At 42.5% G+C, this 22897-nt stretch overlaps 1 pseudogene; it reads right to left on the bottom strand.

Annotated features, from left to right (window-relative positions):
* The window catches only part of LOC132865749 (cilia- and flagella-associated protein 221-like), a 53783-nt pseudogene that overhangs the window by 20020 nt on the left and 10866 nt on the right, over positions 1-22897 (bottom strand).

Genomic DNA, 22897 nt, shown 5'->3' on the forward strand with positions numbered 1-22897 from the left:
TCCAGTGGGCCTCGAACCTGATGTGCATACAGGAGCTCAAAGGGTGAGAGGCCTGTGGAACCTTCCTGTATGCAAACAAGCAGGGCTCGACATTAAGGACTGCCCGATTGCCCGGGGCAAGCGGGATATGTCCCTGATATGCCCGACTGGGCAAGTTGGAATGAGCATATATTACGAACTACCACCACAAAAATTAGGCTTTTTGATCTTTTATTTCAGTTCCTGAAAGCGTCCCTCATTACATTATATCTTGGCTGTTTTCTTCGTCTTGGTTTCATTTACTGCTTTGCAAGTTATTTTATATACCCCCGCTGTTGTAGTATGGTATGCGTACTGATTATAGACCCCTTGTGCATGACAATCACGCATTATGTGATCATTCCAGCTGGGGTCAGACAGGCACCATCTTTCATGCAAGCAAGACTTAATCCATCTTCAGTATGGTTAATTTTCCTGCTGTTTTTGCTTGTTCAAACAAAGAAATAGATAAAAGGCATTACTGTTTCCCCACTATCAAGAAAAATGTTAACAAATAGAAGCAAATGCTTCAAGAATAATGAGGAAATGAGTGGTTAAAGAATACGAGGACAGGAGCTCAGCCTGAAAACTCCAGAGAAATTCACAATTGTATTTAAAATGTATTTTACAAAAACAAAGTCGGAAGTGAGTATGGAAGAATTTGCTTAAGAATCTCATTTTATTTTTTTTCTGCTCACATTCAAGTTAGCTCCTTCATGAAAGTGTTTTGATTTTCTTACAGGCGAAGCAGCTTTCTTATTCGACACTGTCACAGTGCAGGCGCTTACAGATGCGCAGAAGAGGAGCGTAGAGCAAACAGTGAACAAACCAAAATGTGAGACGAGAATCAGAGTCGAGGGACTAGCAATGGTCAGGCAAGCAGCAAACAGGGCAAATGAAAGAAGACAAAAGAGTAAACGTGAAAGAGGGAAGCAAAGGTCAGAAAATTGAGAATCAGTCAGAAGAAACAAGGCTTGGTATGAACTGAGGATAGCAGAACGATACTTCACAATGAAGTGGTGTGAGAGTGAGGTTTAAATAGGCAGAGGGATTAATGAGTGACAGTTGTGGTTAATAGTCAGGAGACAGAGGGTGCTGTGAGTTCTGGGAAGTGTAGTTCAAGGCGTCCATGTTTGTAGTGTGGACGATATCAGCAGGTTTACTGACAGAAAACCCAGATTGGTTTCAAACAACTCTGGCATAAAAAACTCAACAAGGAGTGACATGCACTATAAATCCTGAAAGAACAGAACAGATTAAGAGCAGAGACAGCTGGAGCTTTGTTTCTGTTATCAGAGGAACACAGTCTTGTGCAAAATATTTATATATCGTTTTTTGTTTGTTTGTTATAATCATCCACCTCTAGGTTTTTTTTTAAAACTTGCGCTGCCTCATGACAGACCGGCCGCAGTGATTCATTTACAGGTTGCCAGATCTGTATAAAACACCCACAACCGACACACTAAACCAGGGGTGTCAAACCTGATCCATAAAGGGCCTTGTGGCTGCAGGTTTTCATTCCAGCCATGCAGCAGCACACCTGACTTGGCTCATTCAATCAACTGAACTGTCTTCACACAGTCAAATACTTGCAGCCACACCCACCCTTGATTAAAGGGTGGGTGTGTCAGTTGATTGAATAAGCCAAATCAGGGTGCTGCTGCATGGCTGGAATGAAAACCTGAAGCCACAAGGCCCTTTATGGATCAGGTTTGACACCCCTGCACTAAACGATAATTTTAAACTCAAACACTATCCTGTCTGTCATGCTGCAGTGCAGGTTTTTTTTTTAACCTAGAGGTGGATGATATAACAAAAAAAAGGATTTATAAATATCCTCAAACACAGTACTGTTCAAATGTCTTGGCACCCTATTGTTTTCTTCATACAAACTGTTATAGATTTCTATTTTATGATTTCTACATTGAGTAATGAACCTATAGTCTGAGAGAGTTCTACACAAACACACTTAACTTTACAACAGCTACATGCATGTGACATAGAAATAAATCAACTAAGGCAGGAAAATTATTTTGGATAAAATTGTTATTGTCCGTTACAAGTAAAAAGTAACCAATAACCAAACTTAATAATAAACTTAGTCAAACTTCAACTCAATGTGTGATCTTCATGTTATGTTGCAATTCACAATTATTCTATGGTTTTCCTAAAAAAAAAGTAATACTCGCAAAATAGGGGATAAGGGGTTTAAAAGTTAATCTCGAGCCCTGACAAGTAAGGTAACCACTGGTCCCAGTCATTTCCGGTGTCTGACACAAACTTTCGGAGCATGTTCACCAGGGTCTGGTTAAATCGATCAACGAAACTGTCTGTCTGTGGGTGGTATAGAGTGGTCCTGATTCTTTTTATTCCTAGATCATAAACTTGCTTTAAGGTCTTGCTCATAAAGTTGGGGCCTTGGTCTGTAAGCACCTCACAGGGTATACCAACTCTAGAGAAGAGCTGGAGCATGGCAGTGGCTAAATGTCTGGCTGTGACTTCTCTTAAAGGAAAGGCTTCAGGATATCTTGTTGCATAGTCGCAAATGACCAAGGTAAACCTATTCCCTGACCTACTCCACTCCAAGGGTCCAACTATGTCCACCCCAATTCTTGCAAACTGAGTATCAACTACAGGTAAAGGAATCAAAGGGGTATGAGTAAAACCTTTACCACCTGACAGCTGACACTCAGGACAGGACTTCACATCTTTGTAAAACCCTGGCCAATAAAATCGCTTACTGATTCTCTGCAAAGTCTTCATGTAAGCCAAGTGATCTGCCCATGGTACAGTGTGACCAAGCTCAAGCACTTCCTTCCTGTACTTCTGTGGGACCACAAGCTGCAGACCCTCCTCACTCTGTCTGTACAGAAGGCTATTCTGCAGCAAGTACACTTCTTTTCCCAGTGCAGGAGAAAAGACTGTACCCTTACATGCCTTCTTAAAACATGGGCATAATGTGGTGTCTGAATGCTGTTCCTCAGCAAGGTCACTCATCGTATTAGTTTCAGTCAAAGTTGGGGGACCAACATCAGACTCTGGCTGAATGTCTGTATCTTCTAAAATCTCCCCAATAATCCTCCTGTGCCTTTCACACCTCTCATCCCTTGTTTGAGTGAGCTGAGCTGGAACATCTTCCCCACAATAAGGCAGTTCTTCAAAGTCTGTCAGGTGCTGTTGGTCTTTGGCCATGGCCCTGGTAACCATACCACACCAAGCAATCTTTTCTACTAGCTCTGGCGGCAAAAGGGAGGTCCTGACCCAACAAAACAGGATAAGGGACCTTAGACACTAGCCCTACCCTCAACAAGAAAGTCTACCCACACACCCTTTTTTATTATGTCTTTTTCTAATTTTTTTAAAAGGTGCAAATATATACAGTGCAATAACAAAAAAAAAAAAGTCAGAAAAATTGCAAAACAAAACTGTACAAAACACAAAATAAATAGGCATAAAGTTGCCAGGCACTAAAGGACACTGCATAAACTTGCCACCACCTTACAAACAACAGTTTATCCTTGTTCAGTCAGAACACACAGCCTAAAACTAGCTGTAGCCCCTCCCACTGGCTTAAACCATTCACAAAATAATCAATTATCTTAATGTGAACAAAATCCTTCCAAAATAATGAATCAAATAAGAAAACATAAAATAAACAAACAAGCAAAACCATTTCCATTCACCCAAAACATTTCTCATCTCATCTCATTATCTCTAGCCGCTTTATCCTTCTACAGGGTCGCAGGCAAGCTGGAGCCTATCCCAGCTGACTATGGGCGAAAGGCGGGGTACACCCTGGACAAGTCGCCAGGTCATCACAGGGCCGACACATAGACACAGACAACCATTCACACTCACATTCACACCTACGGTCAATTTAGAGTCACCAGTTAACCTAACCTGCATGTCTTTGGACTGTGGGGGAAACCGGAGCACCCGGAGGAAACCCATGCGGACACGGGGAGAACATGCAAACTCCACACAGAAAGGCCCTCGCCGGCCCCGGGGCTCGAACCCAGGACCTTCTTGCTGTGAGGCGACAGCGCTAACCACTACACCACCGTGCCGCCCCCAAAACATTTCTGTACAATTAAAAACCCCACTCTGACAAAAACTACAAAAACACCCCTTCCAAAATGGACCATTCCCTCAGTTCCCTGCCAAAACCCCCTATTTACAGTGAATAGTATGGTCCTTCAGTTTCCCCCTGGAACCAGGAAGTGGATGCTGAATTGAAAGTGATGAACTGTTTACAGAGTTGGTGATTACCAAGTTTTAACAAATAAATGAGTGTTTTTAACAGCCAGTATGTATCATTGTATTTTTGGAAACTAGACAGCGTTAATGCAGATGAGTGGTGAATGTATTTCAATGAAATGCTATGAATGAAAAATGACATACAAACTGTTGATTAAAATGCCAGTAGGCCTTTCCCTGCATTCCTACACAACACATTTGTTAGAATGGTAATAAATCCATCCATCCATTATCTGTAGCTGCTTATCCTGTTCTACAGGGTCGCAGGCAAGCTGGAGCCTATCCCAGCTGACTATAGGTGAGAGGTGGGGTACACCCTGGACAAGTCGCCAAGTCATCGCAGGGCTGACACAGAGACAAACAACCATTCACACTCACACCTACAGTCAATTTAGAGTCACCAATGAGCCTAACCTGTAAGTCTTTGGACTGTGGGGGAAACCAGAGCACCCGGAGGAAACCCATGCAGACACGGGGAGAACATGCAAACTCCACACAGAAAGGCCCCCGCCAGCCACTGGACTCAAACCCAGGACCTTCTTGCTGTGAGGCAACAGCGCTAACCACTACACCACCGTGCCGCGAATCAGAGCATTTTTTAACATAGTTACTGGGAGACCAAATGGTCTCCCAGTGGCCAGATTTGGTCTCCTAGTCAATGCCAAACCAGCTTCACTGGGAGACCAAATTTTAAACCAAATTATGTCTTATCATTTGGTTCAATCAGTTGCAATTAATTAACCAAGTACCATGTAAGTATACATTTAACAAGGAAAACTTGGCACTGCATTAACTATGTTGATATTATGCTGGCTGAAACAAGGATTCATAATGCGGCAATTTGCATCACAGAATATGCCACAGTGGTGCAGCCGCATGGACTCTGGGGCCTGTGATTGTATTGCCCAGACCAGTTGGTCTCCTAGTGGAAAATCCTTAAAAAATGCTCTGCCGTGAATAGTAATAAAGTTATGGCAATTAGTGATAAATGACAAAATGACCAGTAATATGAAACAATGCAAACAGTAGTAACAATATAATTTGGATAATACCAGCAATACTAGCAGCAAGTCAGCTTAGATGTTAAAGTGCCAGCAGATGACTGACTGCGTGCTAGGTGCATAGCTCGTAAGGGTCATGGTTCACTCCGTGACACTGAGTGTTTAGTGCATGCTCCTTTGATACCCAATCATGATACCCTCACTTGTTACTAATTAACCTGCCTATTGTGGATTTTTCCAAAACTGTGCTACTTGAATATCCTATAAACTTTTCAGTCTTTATTTGTCTCTATCTCTACTTTTTTTCTGAGTGAATTGTAGGTATCAAAGTCTTTGTTTATATTCACAAAATACAATTAAGTTAGTCAGTAAAACTATTGAAAATCCTTTCTTTGTACTTTTGTCAGTTAAATAAAGGTTCATGTGAATTAACAAATCACATTTTTGTTTTTATTACATTTTGGAAAATATCCCAACTGTTCTGGAAATGGGGTTTTTCATATACAGCGGGGGTGTGGTCAAGTGTCAGTTTGTGAATGGAGGGTGGGGTCAGGGAAGGTGAGCGGCAAAGTCATGACACCTGTTGTCAATTAATATTGTGTGTGTCTGCTGCAGTGATGACAGAGCAAAGAAAAGGAGGGAGAGAGCAAAGAGGGGGAGCTCTCCTGACCAGAGCAACTGTGTGTGTACACATGCAAATGAGTGAAAGTAAATACTGAAAAGCAGTAAGGAAAGAGCAAAAATAAAGCCTGTGTTGGCACCATTCCCTGCCTGTCCTGTCCCCCCACTATTCCCACACTAGAGTCTTACTAAAGTGGTGCTGAAAGCCAGGATACTGAAGGGAACCATCCCATGGAGTCCTCCTCACTTTAGGATTTCATTTATGCCCTCGCTGCTGCCCAGCAGCACCAGCACCAAGCGCTGATCGTTCTCCGGAAGGAGCAAGAACATCGCTTTGAAGCCTTGCTTCTTTGAAGCCCAGCAGGAAGATCACCAGGTGTTCCTGAACCTGTTCGTGTCATCAGGGTCCTCAACCGCCACTGCTGCGGACCTACCCCATGTCACGCTAATGAAGATGGGGCCGCACGATGATCCCGAGGCATTCCTCGCATTCTTTGAGCAAGTGGCTGAGGCATGGGGGTGGCAGGTCGAGCAACGCGCGGCACATCTACTACTGCTGCTGTCTGGAGAAGCCCAGCTCACCGCGCAACAGCTCCCCACAACAGTCAGCTCAATTACACTGACTTGAAGCGAGCCATCCTGCAGCGTGTCTGCTGCTCCCCAGAACAACACCATCAGTGCTTCCGCACGGTGACATTGGAGGAAGTTGGCCAGCCCTTTGCGTTCAGCCAACAGCTCCGGGATGCCTGCAGGCAGTGGTTGAGGGCAAATGACCACGATGCTGAGGGAATCATCGATGTGGTGCTGCTGGAGCAGTTCATCGTGTGGCTGCTGGAAGGGACAGTGGAGTGGGTCCAGTGCCACCTCCGGATGAGAGCGTCACTCACGATAGTGAGCCTGTGGCTTCCCACAGCCCGGCAGCAGAGAGGATGGACCACGTTGCCAGCGGGACTGTGCCAAACAGCTCTCCACAGCCTAGCAGCTGAGCAAACGGACTGGGGGTGTCAACTGCTCTCCTCGCTCCTGACAATGGGGCCAAAAAAAGGCTGAAACTAAACAAGAGGACAAGCAATTTTCGCTGGAGCTGGTAAACGATCTACTTTCTAAACAGAAAATGTTCACAGCTCTAAACAGCAAGGCATGTCTGTCTCCAAAATCAACTAAACAGGTAATAGAAGCTTTAATTTTGTCAAATCTTGACTATTGCCCAGTGGTCTGGTCAAACGCCACAGCAGACATGGTTAATAAACTTCAAAAAGTGCAAAACAGAGCAGCACACATTGTCCTTGGTTGTGATTTCAGAACAAATGTATTTAAAATGCATAAAAATCTCAGCTGATTAATGGTGAGAGACAGACTATTTTACTCGTTATTAATATTTGTAAGAAATGTATCCACATCCCAAATCCCCCAAGTTCTACACAGGAAACTATATTATAGTTCAGACAATCATAACTATACTATGAGACATGCGACAAGAGGAAACTTTTCACTGCCAAAAATAAAAACAAACTACAGTAAAAGAACAGTGATGTACAGAGCCATGTATGCATGGAACTTACTCCCCAAACACTTTGAGCAAACAATTAGGAAAAAAGATTTCAAATTGTTAGTAAAGAAACATCTCTTAAATGGATACATATAAAACTTATTTTAATTATTAATTGAATTATTAAATAAATATAGAACACTAAAAATATAGAATAAAATTATACAGCAAGGAATAACAACTAGTAAGTAATAAATAGAGAATACTTTGATGCTAGTTGTAGAATGTCTGGATATGCATTGTATTGAAGGTATTAGTAATCAAAAGTATATTTTGTGGTTTAATTTATTTTTATTTTTCTATTATGGTACCTTTATTTTATTGGTCTGTTTTTTTATTTTATTTTCTGTGGTAATGTACTGTATACTATGTGTTGGACCCCAGGAAGAATAGCTGCAGTTTTGCTGCAGTTCATGGGGATCCTAATAAAACAAACAAACAAAAACACACACACCCACTGATTCTGGGGACCGATTAGCTGGGGTTTAAAGGTCTAATGGAGCACATAGTAGTGGGTGGGTCCTGTGGTAATACATCATGGGAGGATTCCGGTGTGGCATTGACTGGGGAAGCCATCTCAGAGCCATCCATGTCAGGACTGCGTCAGGGTAATACGAGGTGTGGGGAGCAGCCCGCCCCTCCTCCCTCTCTCAGGGATGCCCTCAAGGATTTTCCGTTAGAACAAACGCGAGATGAGTCTCTGCATCATGTCTTTGACCAAGTGAGCATAATCGATGGTCAAACTCTCCAGCCAAATGTGTTCTGCCCTCAGAGTTATTTTCCTGATGTAAGATGTGGTACTTGAAATTAGTTAATGAATGTATTTTTTTAAACTTATGGTAAGGAATTCAGCATAAGAAACACACACACACTCGATTATAGTTCTGCAGCGAACTGGACTTTTATTTTGACGCGCAATGGTAAGGGGATGAATGTTTATACTTGAGGCACATAGCAGCCAGCAGTAAGAAAGTTGGTCACTCAATGAATCTTCTCTTCTCATGCTCACGAAAGCAATGGCTGTAAGTTTATTAATGTAGAAGTTTATATGAGTAAATAGGAATATGTGATGTAATGTTAAGCATTATAAAGTTTGAAGTTTACCGATTGGAAAGTCATGCACAAATTGATGTTATGAGCTAATGTAAGCGTGTAACTACGTTGTGTGCTAGCGGTGATAGTGTATTAGCCTGTTAATATGAAGGGCTCACCTTTGGCGCGTAGTTCTTGTGCATTACTAGAAAATAGCATAATTTTATATTGTTTATTAGTGACATACTGTAAAAGAAACTAAGGGTTTGTATTGTTTCCATTTGCAGTTTCACTCATGGTATTTCACCATTTAAGAAAGGAATAAAGGGAGCAAGACGCTCTGAACCTGGCTCAAGTGTAGTGGTATACCTGAGTTTGGCTGACTGTTGAACTGTGATAACGTACATGAAGTACCTAACACGCAGGGAGAGCAGTATAAAATGCGACAGCCTCCTTTCCATACTTTGCAATTATTAAATATAGATTATACCGAGTGACGCAGGACACTCAAACCCATGAACCAATAACCCAGTTATTAATCTCAAAGAGCCGTAGGGAACTCATATTCCATGTGGCTCACTTTAATCCAATGGCCAGTTAGGATAATACATTAGCCTGAATAATGGTCCAGTTCTATTGGCCAAGGATTCTCGGGGATGTCCGTCAGTGGTGTGCGGCATGCCGCAAATGCCAACTGGTAAATCCAGCAGCCACTCCAAAAGCACCCTTGCACCCTGTCCCTCTAATCGAGACCCTCTTCAAAAGAATTGGCATGGATCTCGTTGGGCCATTAGATCGGTCAGCATGGGGATATCGCTTTATTTTAGTCCTAGTGGGCTATTCAACACGATATCCGGAAGCAGTCCTGCTGCATAACATTTCTGCATGTAATATGGCAGAGGTGCTGTTTAAAATTATCTCCCGAGTCAGGATTCCCAAAGAAATCCTGACTGACCAAGGCACTACATTTATGTCACACACACTTCGTAAGCTTTATGAGTTATTGGGGATTAAAGCCATCTGTACCAGCATCTATCACCCACAAACAGGCTGGGTAGAAGGCTTCAAACAAATACTTAATTTATTTCAGAAGTTTGTAAGTGAAGATGCGTGTAATTGGGATAAATGGCTCAAGCCCCTGTTATTCGCAGTACAAGAGGTCCTGCAAGCCTCCTCAGGATTCTCCCCATTTGAATTATTATATGGGTATAAGCCTCATGGCATTTTGGATGTGCTGTGGGAAAATTGGAAGGGACCTTCAAATAGTAAAAACAAAATTTACGTTCTTGACCTGCGTGCAAAGTTCCACACATTCACTCACTTTATCCAGGAGAATTTATGACATGCACAAGAACATCAAGCCCGGCTGTACAACAGGGGTGTGCGCCTTAGAGAGTTCACACCAGGAGATAAAGTGCTTGTATTATTGCCCACTTCGAGCTCAAAATTGATCACCAAGTGGCAAGGGCCCTTTGAGGTCATGTGGTGACTCGGGAACGTCAACTATGAGGTGAGGCAAACAGATGGGGCGGTGTTACAAATATACCACCTCAATCTGTTAAAACATTGAAACAAGGGGGTCCCCGTGGCATTGGCATTGGTAGTTCTGGAGAGGGTGGAGCTGGGGCTGGAGATAAAAATGAAAGTAACCACTCAAGCCACTCCGGCCTCTTGTGAAGACCACCTCTCACCAGCCCAACTCACAGAGGTTGCTAGGTTGCAAGCAGAATTTTCCGACATGTTCTCGCCCCTTCCCGGCCATACTCACCTCGTAGAACACCACATTGAGACACCCCTGGGGTGGTCGTGTATAGCCACCCATACTGCTTGCCTGAACACAAAAAATTGATGGTCTGTGACAAACTCAAGGCCATACTTGAAATGTGAATAATTGAGAAGTCCCACAGTGACTGTAGCAGCCCAGTGGTCCTGGTTCCCAAGACCAACAGGTCGGTCCGGTTCTGTGTGGACTATAGAAAAGTCAACATGGTGTCTAAATCTTTGACATTGTTTTATATAAATATATACAGTATAGAGAGAGCAATGATTGGCCACAGCACCTAGAACACCTTAGGGCCATTCTGGAGTTGCTGGGGCGTGCGGGTCTCACAGCTAACCCAAAAAAGTGTGTGATTGGGCGGGTGGAAGTATGGTATCTGGGTTTCCACTTGGGTCATGGGCGGGTGCGTCCCCAAATTGACAAGACTGCAACAATTGCGGCCTGCCGAGGCCCAAGACCAAAAAACGGGTGAGACAGTTCCCGGGGCTGGCTACTGTTGCAGGTGCATACCTAACAATTCAGATGTCACCAGCCGCTGATTGAGCCCACTAAAAAGGGAGCACCAGATCCGGTCCAGTGGATGGTGCAGTGCCAACAGTCCTTCATCAAGGTAAAAACTACACTGTGTGGGGGGCCATTTTTACACTCCCTGACTTGTCTCTCCCTTTTATTTTACAGACAGGCATGTCAGACAGAGGGCTGGGGACCATTTTGTCCCAGAAGGTGGAGGGCGAGGAATGCCCAGTGCTGTACATCAACCGCAAAAGAAAAGAAAGAAAGAAAACACAACTTTATTCATCACACACTTGTGAAATTTCCTCTCTGCATTTAACCCATCTGAAGCAGTGAACACACACATGCACACACACGTGAGTAATGAGCACACACACATACCCAGAGCAGTGGGCAGCCATGCTAACAGCACCCGGGGAGCAGTTGGGAATTAGGTGCCTCGCTCAAGGGCACCTCAGCCCAAGGCCGTCCCATATTAACCTAACCGCATGTCTTTGAACTGTGGGGGAAACCGGAGCACCCGGAGGAAACCCATGCAGACAACATGCAAACTCCGCACAGAAAGGCCTCTGCCGGCAGCTGGGCTTGAACCCAGAACCTTCTTGCTGTGAGGTGACTATGCTAACCACTTACACCACTGTGCTGCCCAAGCTTTTGATGTCAGAAAGTAAATACAGTACCATTGAGAAAGAATACCTGGTCATCAAGTGGCTGGCCCTCACCCTCTGGTACTACCTGCTGTGGCACCCTTTCACCCTCTGTTTGAACCACGTGCCACTCCAGTGGCTCCACTATATGAAAGATATCAACGTGTGGATCACCTGTTGGTATCTAGCCCGCCAGCCTTTTAAATTTGAGGTGGTCCACAGGCTGAGGGCACAGGTGGTGCTGGTGGACTTTCTGTCTCATCGGGGGGAGTCCGCTGCAGGCCAGGTGGCTCCCCGGCCTGAGTCGGGTGGTGTGGATATGTGGAAGTGGGGGCATGGCCAAGCAACGGTTTGTGAATGGAGGGCGGGGTCAGGGAAGGTGAGTGGCAAAGTCATTACACCTGTTGTCAATTAATGTCGTGTGTGTCTGTTGCAGTGACGACGGAGCAAAGAAAAGGAGGTAGTGAGTGAAGAGGGAGAGCTCTCCCAACCAGAGCACGTGTGTGTGTGTGTGTGTGTGTGTGTGTGTGTGTGTGTGTGTGTGTGTGTGTGTGCGCATGAATGAGTGAACGTATATGCTGAAAAGCAGTAAGGAAAGAACAAAAAGCCTGTGTTGACACCATTCGCCCCTTTCCCAAATCTCAGCATGCATTGCGCGCTGGGAACTTCCGGTGACTAGGCGCATGTTGTTGATAACGGTACAAAAACAAATATTGGGCTATCTAATCTTTTTCAATGTTCCAATATCAGACGTAAGCTGAAATATGATGCTATTATTAGATTGCCTTTATTTGTCAAGTTACTAGTTCCATGGTATTTTTCATCAGCACAGAAGCTTTTAATCGGTCATTCTTATATTATTGCATTGTCTTTGGCTCTGAATGACTGCACTGCCACTGCATTCTGCAGACCCCACTGACTGACAGTATAGCTTTCACCCCTGTCTGTTCAATCAATGTCAATGTTAAAATTTCTTTGAACATTTCTATGTCAGACCAGCAGACTGATAAACATCTGATGTCGGTGGGGTGACAGGTGTAATAGTATCTGAAAATAAATGTCTGAATTCTGGTCTGTATTACACCCATACAAATGGATGAGATCTCTTCAATTCATGAAGTGGATCATCAGTAATTACTTTCCAAATATTTTATTCACCACCGTGGACCACTGGGATCAATGTAGTATGTTCCTGGTTGCACTGGAAAGCAGAAGAGGTAAAAGGCATTAAATTAGAGTCAAATGTACAAGCAGGCAGCGGCTAAGATGATTGTTGCTCAGCCTCAAGTATGCCATGTCAAAGTTAAACCTCTGGTAAGCATTAAATGTTGTATATTCAAAAAAGATTATATAACCCAATATTTGTTTTTGTACCATTATCAACACCGTGAGCCTACCCACCAGAAGTTCCCAGTGTGCAGTGCATGCTGGGATTTGGGAAAGGGGCAAATTCCCCCCCGTCCACATCAGTATTCCTCCCACCCTTGAGTCTTATTACAACAGAATATTACACAGTTGCGTGAAGATATGAAGTTTAACACGAGTGAGCGAAGTGAATGAGTGATATAATTTTCAACATGAAAAGATAAACTTTATATCTTTGTGCCACCATGTAATATTCGTTATATTATATGGACACACTGACAAAAAATATGCAAGTTAATCAAAAGAATTTTAATTTTGAACTAAGTCACCATTATGACAACGTGCATCTCGTCAGTGAGAAAACACTGGGAGTGACGTCATCGGAGTGAAATATCAGAAAATATGTCACTCAGATCCATAATGTATTTTGTATGAAAAATGTGAGTTTTTCAACATAAGATAAACTTCATATCTTCAAGCCAACATGTGATTTTCTTTTTTTTTAATATATATATATATTGACATGTTCACAAACAAAAAGTACCTCAAAACAATTCATCAATTTCCTCACAAGTGACATATTGTCATGGATCATGCAGAAGCTCCAAGTTCATGGCAGCCTCCAAACATGGCCTCTGCGGTCTACAACTCCAAGCAAGCTCCACCCTCTGTTGAATTCTAATCAGTTTTGCACCTGAATCATGTTTCCCCAAACAAATATAAGCACTTTCCTTCTGCACAATCTCTGTGAAGTATCACTCAGCGTTCCCATACCTGACGATACCAAGCCTTGACTTACTTTAGTATGACTCTCAGTTTACGACTTAGTTTCTGCCTTTCCTGACTTTGATTCCTGTTTTTCCTCTGACACCCTGACTGTGCTTCGCTTAACCTTCGCTTCAGCTAACCATGATTTTGGATTACGATTTGGATTTATTTATGAGTTTGCAGCAGATGCTTCTCTGCGATTGCATCCGTAAGTTGCCTGGCATTTCTGACAGAATACTTTGCTAATATCATGGCTGCAGCAGAGGAGACATCGCAAACTGCTCTTTTGGCACAGGGATGTTTACTTGGGGAACACCAGCAGATGTTAAGTGATCTGGATGTCTGCATTTCACAGTTCACCACTGTGGTGTCACAGGCACTTCTAGCACATCCCGCACCCACCACGAGTGCTTTGCTGGTGCCCCAACCAGATAAGTTTTCCAGGGAAGTTTCAGAATGTAAAGGCTTCCTGCTTCAGTGCTCGCTTTACTTCACTACTCAACTAGGTACGACTAATCAGCAGAAAACTGCACAGTTCATCAATTTACTCACTGGAAAGGCACTCCATTGGGCAATCGCTGTCTGGGAGAAGGGTGGCAAGCCCACAACCTTGTATAAGCATTTTGTGGCATTATTTAAGAGGGTGTTCAACCATCAGCCTGAGGGCGTAGAGGTCAGTGATCGGCTATTGATCATACAACAGGGAGATTAGAGAGTTATTGAATATGTGCTAGAGTTCCACACTTTCTGCTGGGAGTGGGTGGAATGAGCTGGCATTGAAGGCCGCTTTTAATCAGGAACTCGATCCCCTAATTATCACAGAACTAGTCTGGAGGGATGAACAACAAACCCTGGACCCTTTAATCAACCTAACCATCAGGCTGGACAACCTCCTCTGCAACAGGCCGATGTTACAAGGTTCCATCCCGAACACCCAGATTTCCACAACTCCCAAACCCATGAAAATCTCTCATGCTCATTTAGCCCATTCAGAATGTGAACGAAGATGGTGGGAGGGCCTGTGCTTTTACTACAGAGGAACTGATCACCTGTTGGCACAATGTTCTGTCAGGCCCGAGGAGAGTCGCTGAAACCAAGGGAGCTACCAGAACTCCTACTAACCTACTGGTAAGTCCCACCTTATCACCACCACACCAGCTGTTTCAGGTCAATGTATTGTTAAAGCTCCCCAAATCATCACATATTCTCTCTGCTCTGATAGATTCCAGGGTGGCCGGCAATTTCACAGTTGCCCAGAAACTCCAAATACCCACACGGGAGCTCCCGCAGCCTGTGAGCATTGAGGCCATTGATAGCAGATCCATTTGGGGGAGGGGGGGATTCTCACCACCTGCACCTTACCTCTTGAGCTCCAGGTCAGTGCTTTACACATAGAGACCATTTCACTATTTGTCACCCACACACAAAGTCAAGCCATTATCCTAGACTTTCCCTGGCTGCAACTTCATGACCCACATATCTCCAAGCAACACAGAGAAATTACAAAATGGTCACTGTCATGCCAGCAGCACTGTCTCTGCCTGCCTGCCTGCACTCACTATAGCCTCCACTTCTGTAGAGAGCCTTGATCCCATCAACACAGTTCATATCCCACCATGCGACAGTCAATACAGAGAAGTATTTAGTAAAGGAAAGGTCAATGGTCTACCACCTCACAGGCTGTACGACTGTGCGATCGACTTCCTTCCTGGCACCAAGCCTCCACACTGCTGCATTTATACCCTAGCTATCTCAGAACAAAAAGCCATGGAAAAGTACATACAAGAACTACAGCAAGGATGCATTCATCGTTCTACATTGCCTGCATCAGCTGGATTCTTTTTTTTGTGGAGAGGGGGGGCTCAGGCCATGCATTGATTATCGGGTTTGAACCAAGTCACTGTCAAATCCATATCCCTTACCTCTAGTCCCTTCTGCCCTAGAACAGCTACACTCAGCACAAATCTTTACAAAGCTTGATCTTAGGAGCTCCTACAACCTAGTAAGAATTCAAGAGGGGGATGAGTGGAAGACTGCATTCAGCACTACCGTGGGACACTTTCAATATTGTGTAATGCCATATGGGATATTTTGCGCACCCAGCATTTTTCAGTACCTTATTAATGACGTGCTCAGAGACATGCTTGGCCAATATGTCATTGCCTACATAGATGACATTCTCATCTACTCCTCTGATGAAGTAAGCCAAAACAAACACATTGAGACAGTGCTCGAATGGCTCCTAGCCAACCATCTGTACATTAAGGCAGAAAAGTGTGCGTTCCATGTTTCTCAAATTACATTTCTAGGATATGTGATAAGTGTTGAGGGAGTCAGTATAGGCACAGACAAAATATCAGTGGTCACGACATGGCCAACACCCAGCTAAGGAGCTTCAATGATTCTTAGGATTTGCAAACTTTTACCATCGCTTCATCTAGGGCTTCAGCTCTATTGCTGCTCCCCTCACATCTCTACTAAAGAAGGGGGCCAAATGTTTCAAATGGACTGAGGTGGCTGAGGAGGTATTCACCCAGCTCAAATCTGCCTTCACCTCAGCTCCTACACTCAAGCATCCTGACCCCACAAAACCATTAATTGTGGAGGTCGATGCCTCAGAAACAGGAGTCAGGGTGGTGCTCTCTCAGTGTTTTGGAGAGAGGCCCAAATTATACCCAGTGGCATTTTTTCCAGAAAACTTACAACGGCTGAACAGAATTATGATATTGGTCATCGAGAGCTCTTGATGGTAAAACTGGCATTGGAGGAATGAAGACACTGGCTCGTGGGAGCTACACACCCCTTTGTAATATACACAGACCACAAGCACTTGGAATATCTTAAATCTGCTAAATGTCTGAACCCCTGTCAGGCATGCTGGTCCCTCTTCTTCACCTGGTTTCATGGCAGCCTCCAAACATGGCCTCTGCAGACTACAACTCCCAGCAAGCTCCACCCTCTGTTGAATTCTAATCAGTTCCACACCTGAATCATGTTTCCCCAAACAAATATAAGCACTCTCCTTCTGCACAATCTCTGCGAAGGATTGCTCAGCATTCCCATACCTAACTATACCAAGCCTTGACTTACTTTATTACAACTCTCCATTTACGACTTAGATTCTGCCTTTCCTGACTTTGATTCCTGTTTTTCCTCTGACACTCTGACTGTGCTTTGCTCGACCTTCACTTCATCTGATGACAATTTTGGATTATGATTTGGATTTGTTTACAAGTTTGCAATGCACACTTCTCCACGATTGCATCCATAAGTTGCCTGGCATTTCTGACACAGAGATATGTTACAGTTTTGGTTCTCCATGTCCCAGATGTAGCTTGTATGAAAAATATGGGTAGCGTATTTCCCAGTAAAATACTCATGTCCATATTTGTTTGATACAGTATAAATACCATGTATCTCTTAGTCCAGTTCAGTACACGCAACCACAATCATGGGGAAGACTGCTGACTTGACAGTTGTGCAAAAGACAATCATCAACATAACTCATTGCTGAAAAGGCTGGCTGGAAAAAGTACACAAGCAACAGGGATGACCGCAGCCTTGAGGGGGTTGTCAAGAAAAGTTGATTCAAGAACATGGGAGAGCTGCACGAGGAGTGGACTGAGGCTGGTGTCAGTGCATCAAGAACAACTACACACAAACTTCTTCAGGAAAGGGGCTATAACTATCATATTCCTAATATCAAGCCACTCCTGGACCAGAGACAATGACAGAAGCATCTTACCTGGGCTAAGGAGAGAAAGAACTGGACTGTTGTTGGTATTATTACCTCACCCAGGATGGAGTCCACCAGGGCGGGGGGGGGGGGGGGGGGGGGGGGTGTATTGTTTTCAGTTGGGTTTGTTTGTTTGTTTGTTTTTTGTAAATTATGTTATGGGAAAACAGCTGGACCAATCTTCATGAAACTTTCAGGATAGATGAGCATTGGTCTCAAATAGAACCTCCAGCATTTTGGGGGTCATCCAGTCAAGGTCAAGGTTTTTGTGGCTACTGCTTCATATAGAGGCAGTAGCCACTATGTCATCATGCTGTAAGAATGTAAGAGTGTAACAATCATGCAGTACAATGTGTTCTGATTGGCTGACAGCAACAGAGAATCAGAATCAGAACCATGTTTATTAGCCAAGTATGTTCACACACAAGGTCAAAATCAAGGTCAAGGTCACCAGAAAGGTCAAAATCTTTTTTTTTGTGATATTTTCCTTCATATTCATCATAAGTGCAATCGGGTGAAGTTTGTTTTGCCTGGCAACACTTGTTTTCCACTGTTATGCTGATGACACACAGTTGCATGTTTCAGCAAAGCCAGATGACAGACACCAGCTTAAGAAAACTGAGGAATGTGTGAAGGACATTAGACACTAGATGCGTATTAATGTCCTTCTCCTAAATCCTGACAAGACAGAAGTACTTGTACTAGGACCACATGCAGCTAGAAGTAAGATTTCTGATTATAACTCTGCATGGCCTTTCTGTTTCTTCAGGTGCAGCAATAAAAGACCTTGAGGTGATCACTGACTGCATTCTTTCATTTGAAACTCATGTGGGTAATATGATGAGGATAGCCTTTTTCATCTCAGAAATATTGCTAAGAAATATAAGGTCATGGCACGATGCAGAAAAATTGGTGCATGCCTTTATTACCTGTAGGTTGGATTATTGTAATGCCTTACTGTCTAGATGTTCCAGTTGGTGCATAAACAAGCTTCAGTTGGTCCAAAATGCAGCAGCAAGAGTCTTTACTAACTAAGATATGACCATATCGGCTCTATTTTATCCACACTGGAATGGCTCCCAATCAAGTAGCTATTGTATTGATTACAAAATGATACTATTGACCTATAAAGCACTGAATGGTCTCCTGCCGCAGCACCTGAGCAAACCTCTGGTTTTTTATCACCCGCCACGCCTATGTAGTTCAAAAGGTGAAGGCTATTTGTTGGTAACGCAAATAGTGAAGCTACATCAGGGAAGAGAGCTTTCTCTTACAGAGCACCACAATTATGGAACAGCCTTCCAAGTAGTGTTCTGGACTCTGATACAGTCTCAGTGTTTCAGGAAAAGGTCTGGAGGGTTCTCAGGCATAGAGAATTTTGATAAACTGGGATATATAGATGCAGGCCCCCCTACACATTCACTCAGGTTTGTTGATGGTGGAGTGACTGGCTGCTTTATGTCCCAGGATGCCCTCATGTCTGCATTACCTTCTGGCTCTCCTTTTTAGTTATGCTGTTCCATTTAGTATTGCTAGAGTCCCTGCTTGCACTTGGTGCACAATGTACACTGTTCTTCTCAATTAGGTGGCAACGGACATACCCAACAATCTGTCTCTCTCTCTCTCTCTCTCTCTCTTTCTCTTTCTGTGTTGAGTTACATATCAATCCTGAGATACCAGTGATGCTGGCCTCTCCTGCTCTTTGGACCTGCCTGATCCATCTTGATGCCCTAACTACTGGCTGGAGTTCACTTCACTTCTGTGGAGGATGGCCCCATAAGGACAGTCTAAAGATACACACAGAAGATGGCTCTGGACACTTACAGTCTTGCGACAATGGCTTAGGAGTACAATTGGCATGATAATTTTAAGGCTGCATTTGTCATGAACAGTTTTGCACTCAAGTCACCATCAATGAACAGCTGATAACTTCAACAAAATAGACTTCTTGTTAAATCTATAATGAATTTCCTGGTTACACAATTGCATAAAGAAAGAAGAAAAGTCCTTTTCCAATTATTTAATCGGAGCCCCCATTTTGTTTAGGGCCATTTCTATGGGTGGTCCCTTGTAGCAGGACAGAGTTTAAACCTTTGGTGCCTTTTGGTGCCTGCCCAAAATTCCCCTATTTTCACTAAAGCCTATTTAAACAAAAATAGCTTGAGACTGGGCTTCAGGATACCCATTATGCTATATATAATTTTAAAGCTTAATAAATAAGCAAAACAACTGCACTATGTTTGGTAGTATTTGTAGGTATTTATTGATTAATACTACTTTGGTCCAAATTGAACTCTTCTCCACTTGAAAGACTGCCAGTTTCACTATCTGTGCTACATTCGTCACCACTACCAACAGTCATAAGAATTTCTGCCACTTGTTCTGTTGGAAATCGTGCATGTGGTCGCTTACTTGAAGATGCATTTTGAATCTGACTGAGGTAGTTCGTTACTTACAAATACCGTACAAGGCAGTAAAAGGCAACCAATCAAAAGAAAGTATTCATTCTTACCCGAATCTGATTGGCCCTGGTACAATAAGTATTTTAAGACAATTTGTTTGTTTTCAAGGTATTTTCATTTTGTCATAGCAACCATTACATCATAGTTCCTGGAGGAACGATATTTAAAGGGTACAGCACCAAAGGTTTAAAATTACTGGTGGAAGGCTAAGAATTCAGTGTGTATCCTGGATATCACTCAGTGCTTGGATTGTTTCTACAATAAAAGAACTTCAAGGTAACTTCATTCATGTAAGTGTAATTTTGGTTACTTTTGAGGTTCAGACTTCCATGACAAGGGAATGAATTCAATTAAATACCACCAAATTCTGGAAGCAAACATCACACTGTCTGTAAAAAAGCTGAAGATGAAAAGAGGATGGATTCTACAACAGGATAATGATCCTAAATACACCTCAAAATCCACAATGAACTACTTCAAGAGGAACAAGCTGAAGGTTTTGCCATGGCCTTCACAGTCCCCCAACCTAAACATCATCAAAAATCTGTGGATACACCTCAAAAGAGTAATGCATGCAAGACAGCCAAATAATCTCACAGAACTAGAAATTTGCAAGGAATAGTGAGTGAAAATCTCTCAAACATGAATTGAAAGACTCTTAGCTAGCTACAAAAAGTGTGATACCTGCCAAAGAGGGTGTTACTAAGTGCTGACCATACAGGGTACCCAAACTTTTGCTTGGGGTCCTTTTCCTTTTTTGTTACTTTGAAGCTATAAAAGATGGAATTAAAAAGTAATCTTGTTTAAAATATTAAAGAAATATGTAATCTTTAACTTTATGCCTTTTGGAAATCAGGTCATCTTTTATTTGCTTAGCAATTCACAGTAACAGAAATTTTGAACGGCGGCACGGTGGTGTAGTGGTTAGCGCTGTCGCCTCACAGCAAGAAGGTCCTGGGTTCGAGCCCCGGGGCCGGCAAGGGCCTTTCTGTGCGGAGTTTGCATGTTCTCCCCGTGTCCGCGTGGGTTTCCTCCGGGTGCTCCGGTTTCCCCCACAGTCCAAAGACATGCAGGTTAGGTTAACTGGTGACTCTAAATTGACCGTAGGTGTGAATGTGAGTGTGAATGGTTGTCTGTGTCTATGTGTCAGCCCTGTGATGACCTGGCGACTTGTCCAGGGTGTACCCCGCCTTTCGCCCGTAGTCAGCTGGGATAGGCTCCAGCTTGCCTGCGACCCTGTAGAAGGATAAAGCGGCTAGAGATAATGAGATGAGATGAGATGAGAAATTTTGAACAAGGATACCCAAACTTTTGCATGCCACCAAATACGGTAGATAGATAGATAGATAGATAGATAGATAGATAGATAGATCTGATCTTTTAAAAGATAGAATACCTTTGGTTTAAAAGATGGAATGGTGGAAGTTGAATCTTCTTCAATCAGCCCCACATGAACATTTCCAAGTTTGTTAATGGCCTAAAAAACAAATAAAGTGATGAAACATAATTATCAAGATTTGTTATATACAGAATATGATCATTAGATTTTCTACAGTGATACTGAAATATCTCTAGAATGCTGTGTGCAACATCGGATGCATCTGGAAATAAATATCTACAAATAAACCAACTTAATTTTCTAAGACCAAATACCAAGATATCTTCCAAAAGGACATATGGATAAATTAAATATTTTATTTTGGAAATTACTCTATTGGATATATAATATTTAGTGAGTATAAAAAAAGAGTCTACAGACCCTATTAAATGACAGATTTTTGTGATGTAAAAATTTCAGCAAAGATAAATCATGTCAGATTTTTTCCACCTTTAATGTGATATAGCAACCCACAAAATTTAAGTGGAAAAAAGGGAAAAGGGAAGAAAAAACTTCCAATAACTTAGCTGCATAAGCAACACCCGTTTATAATGGAGCATGTGATTGTGCTCAGAATATACCAGTCACATACAAACATATGTTCAAAAGTAATTATCATACACCTGTCAGGAATTAAGTGATTCTGATAAATTTTAAATAGAGATCAGCTTTTTGTAAAATTTTCTTGATATCTTATCAAACAACTGCTGAAGTCATGGTCCACAAGCTTATAAAATATTGATCAAGAGGGGTACAAAAGAATTTACAAAACATTAGATGTACCATGGAATACCGTGAAGCCCATCATTAACAAGTGAAGAAAATGGTGTACTGTTTTTTTTATATTACATTACCAAGCACAGAATGTCCATCCAAAAGAGACAAAAGGACATTATGGATATTTATCAGCGAGGCTGCCAAGAGACCTATGGAGTAACTGGCATATTTGGTCACTCCCTGCACGCGACAATGTCTCACATTCTTCATATGTCTGGGCTATGAGGTAGGGTGGCTTTCTCAGATATAAAAACAATCACCCCAAATCATGCGACAAAATGTATTATGTTCTGACGAGACCAAAGTAGAACAATTTGAACATATTTCTGATTCTCTTTTTGCAATAGTGGTACTCACAAGTTTGTCAGGGTGGTTTGTAGAAAGAAATGTGGGCAATGTGAAGGGCAGCAGCTTTTCTGATGACATATTTAAAAGTTGTTGCTGTTCATGTATGCCTAGAACAAGAGATTAAAGACAAACATTCAAACCTGTGATTTTATCCTGTGTAATTATTGTTTTTGGTGTACGTGGGACATTGATGAATAAAGGCATATTTAAAAAATATAAAAATCAAGCATATATTTGGCAAGTGTTTAAATACTTGGAATGTGATGTGCAATTTTAAACAAGAATTGCGCTAATGTTCAGACTACCACACAACCAAAAAAAAAAAATTGGACATTAAAAAAAAGTCTTCATCATGCAATCAACCCATATGACAAAGTTCATAAACTTAATGTAATTCATTTAGTGTTCATAAATAGAAAAATAAATATTTCGTCTCACTTTTGTCTTTTTCTCCTCTGACTTGCTTCTTTGTACTGGAAGCTTGTTCTTGCAACTGTAGCAGCCTCTTTTTCATACGGACTTGCAGAATGACCTAAACAAATAACATTCTGATCAATATTGCTTTACTTTTTTTTTTTTTTTTTGCCTTTTTTTGTAGATTTTGGCTTTTTATAATGAAGAAATCACTAAAAACCTGGTAAATGT

Source organism: Neoarius graeffei, chromosome 18 (assembly GCF_027579695.1).
Source record: "Neoarius graeffei isolate fNeoGra1 chromosome 18, fNeoGra1.pri, whole genome shotgun sequence".
Classification (NCBI taxonomy): Eukaryota; Metazoa; Chordata; class Actinopteri; order Siluriformes; family Ariidae; genus Neoarius; species Neoarius graeffei.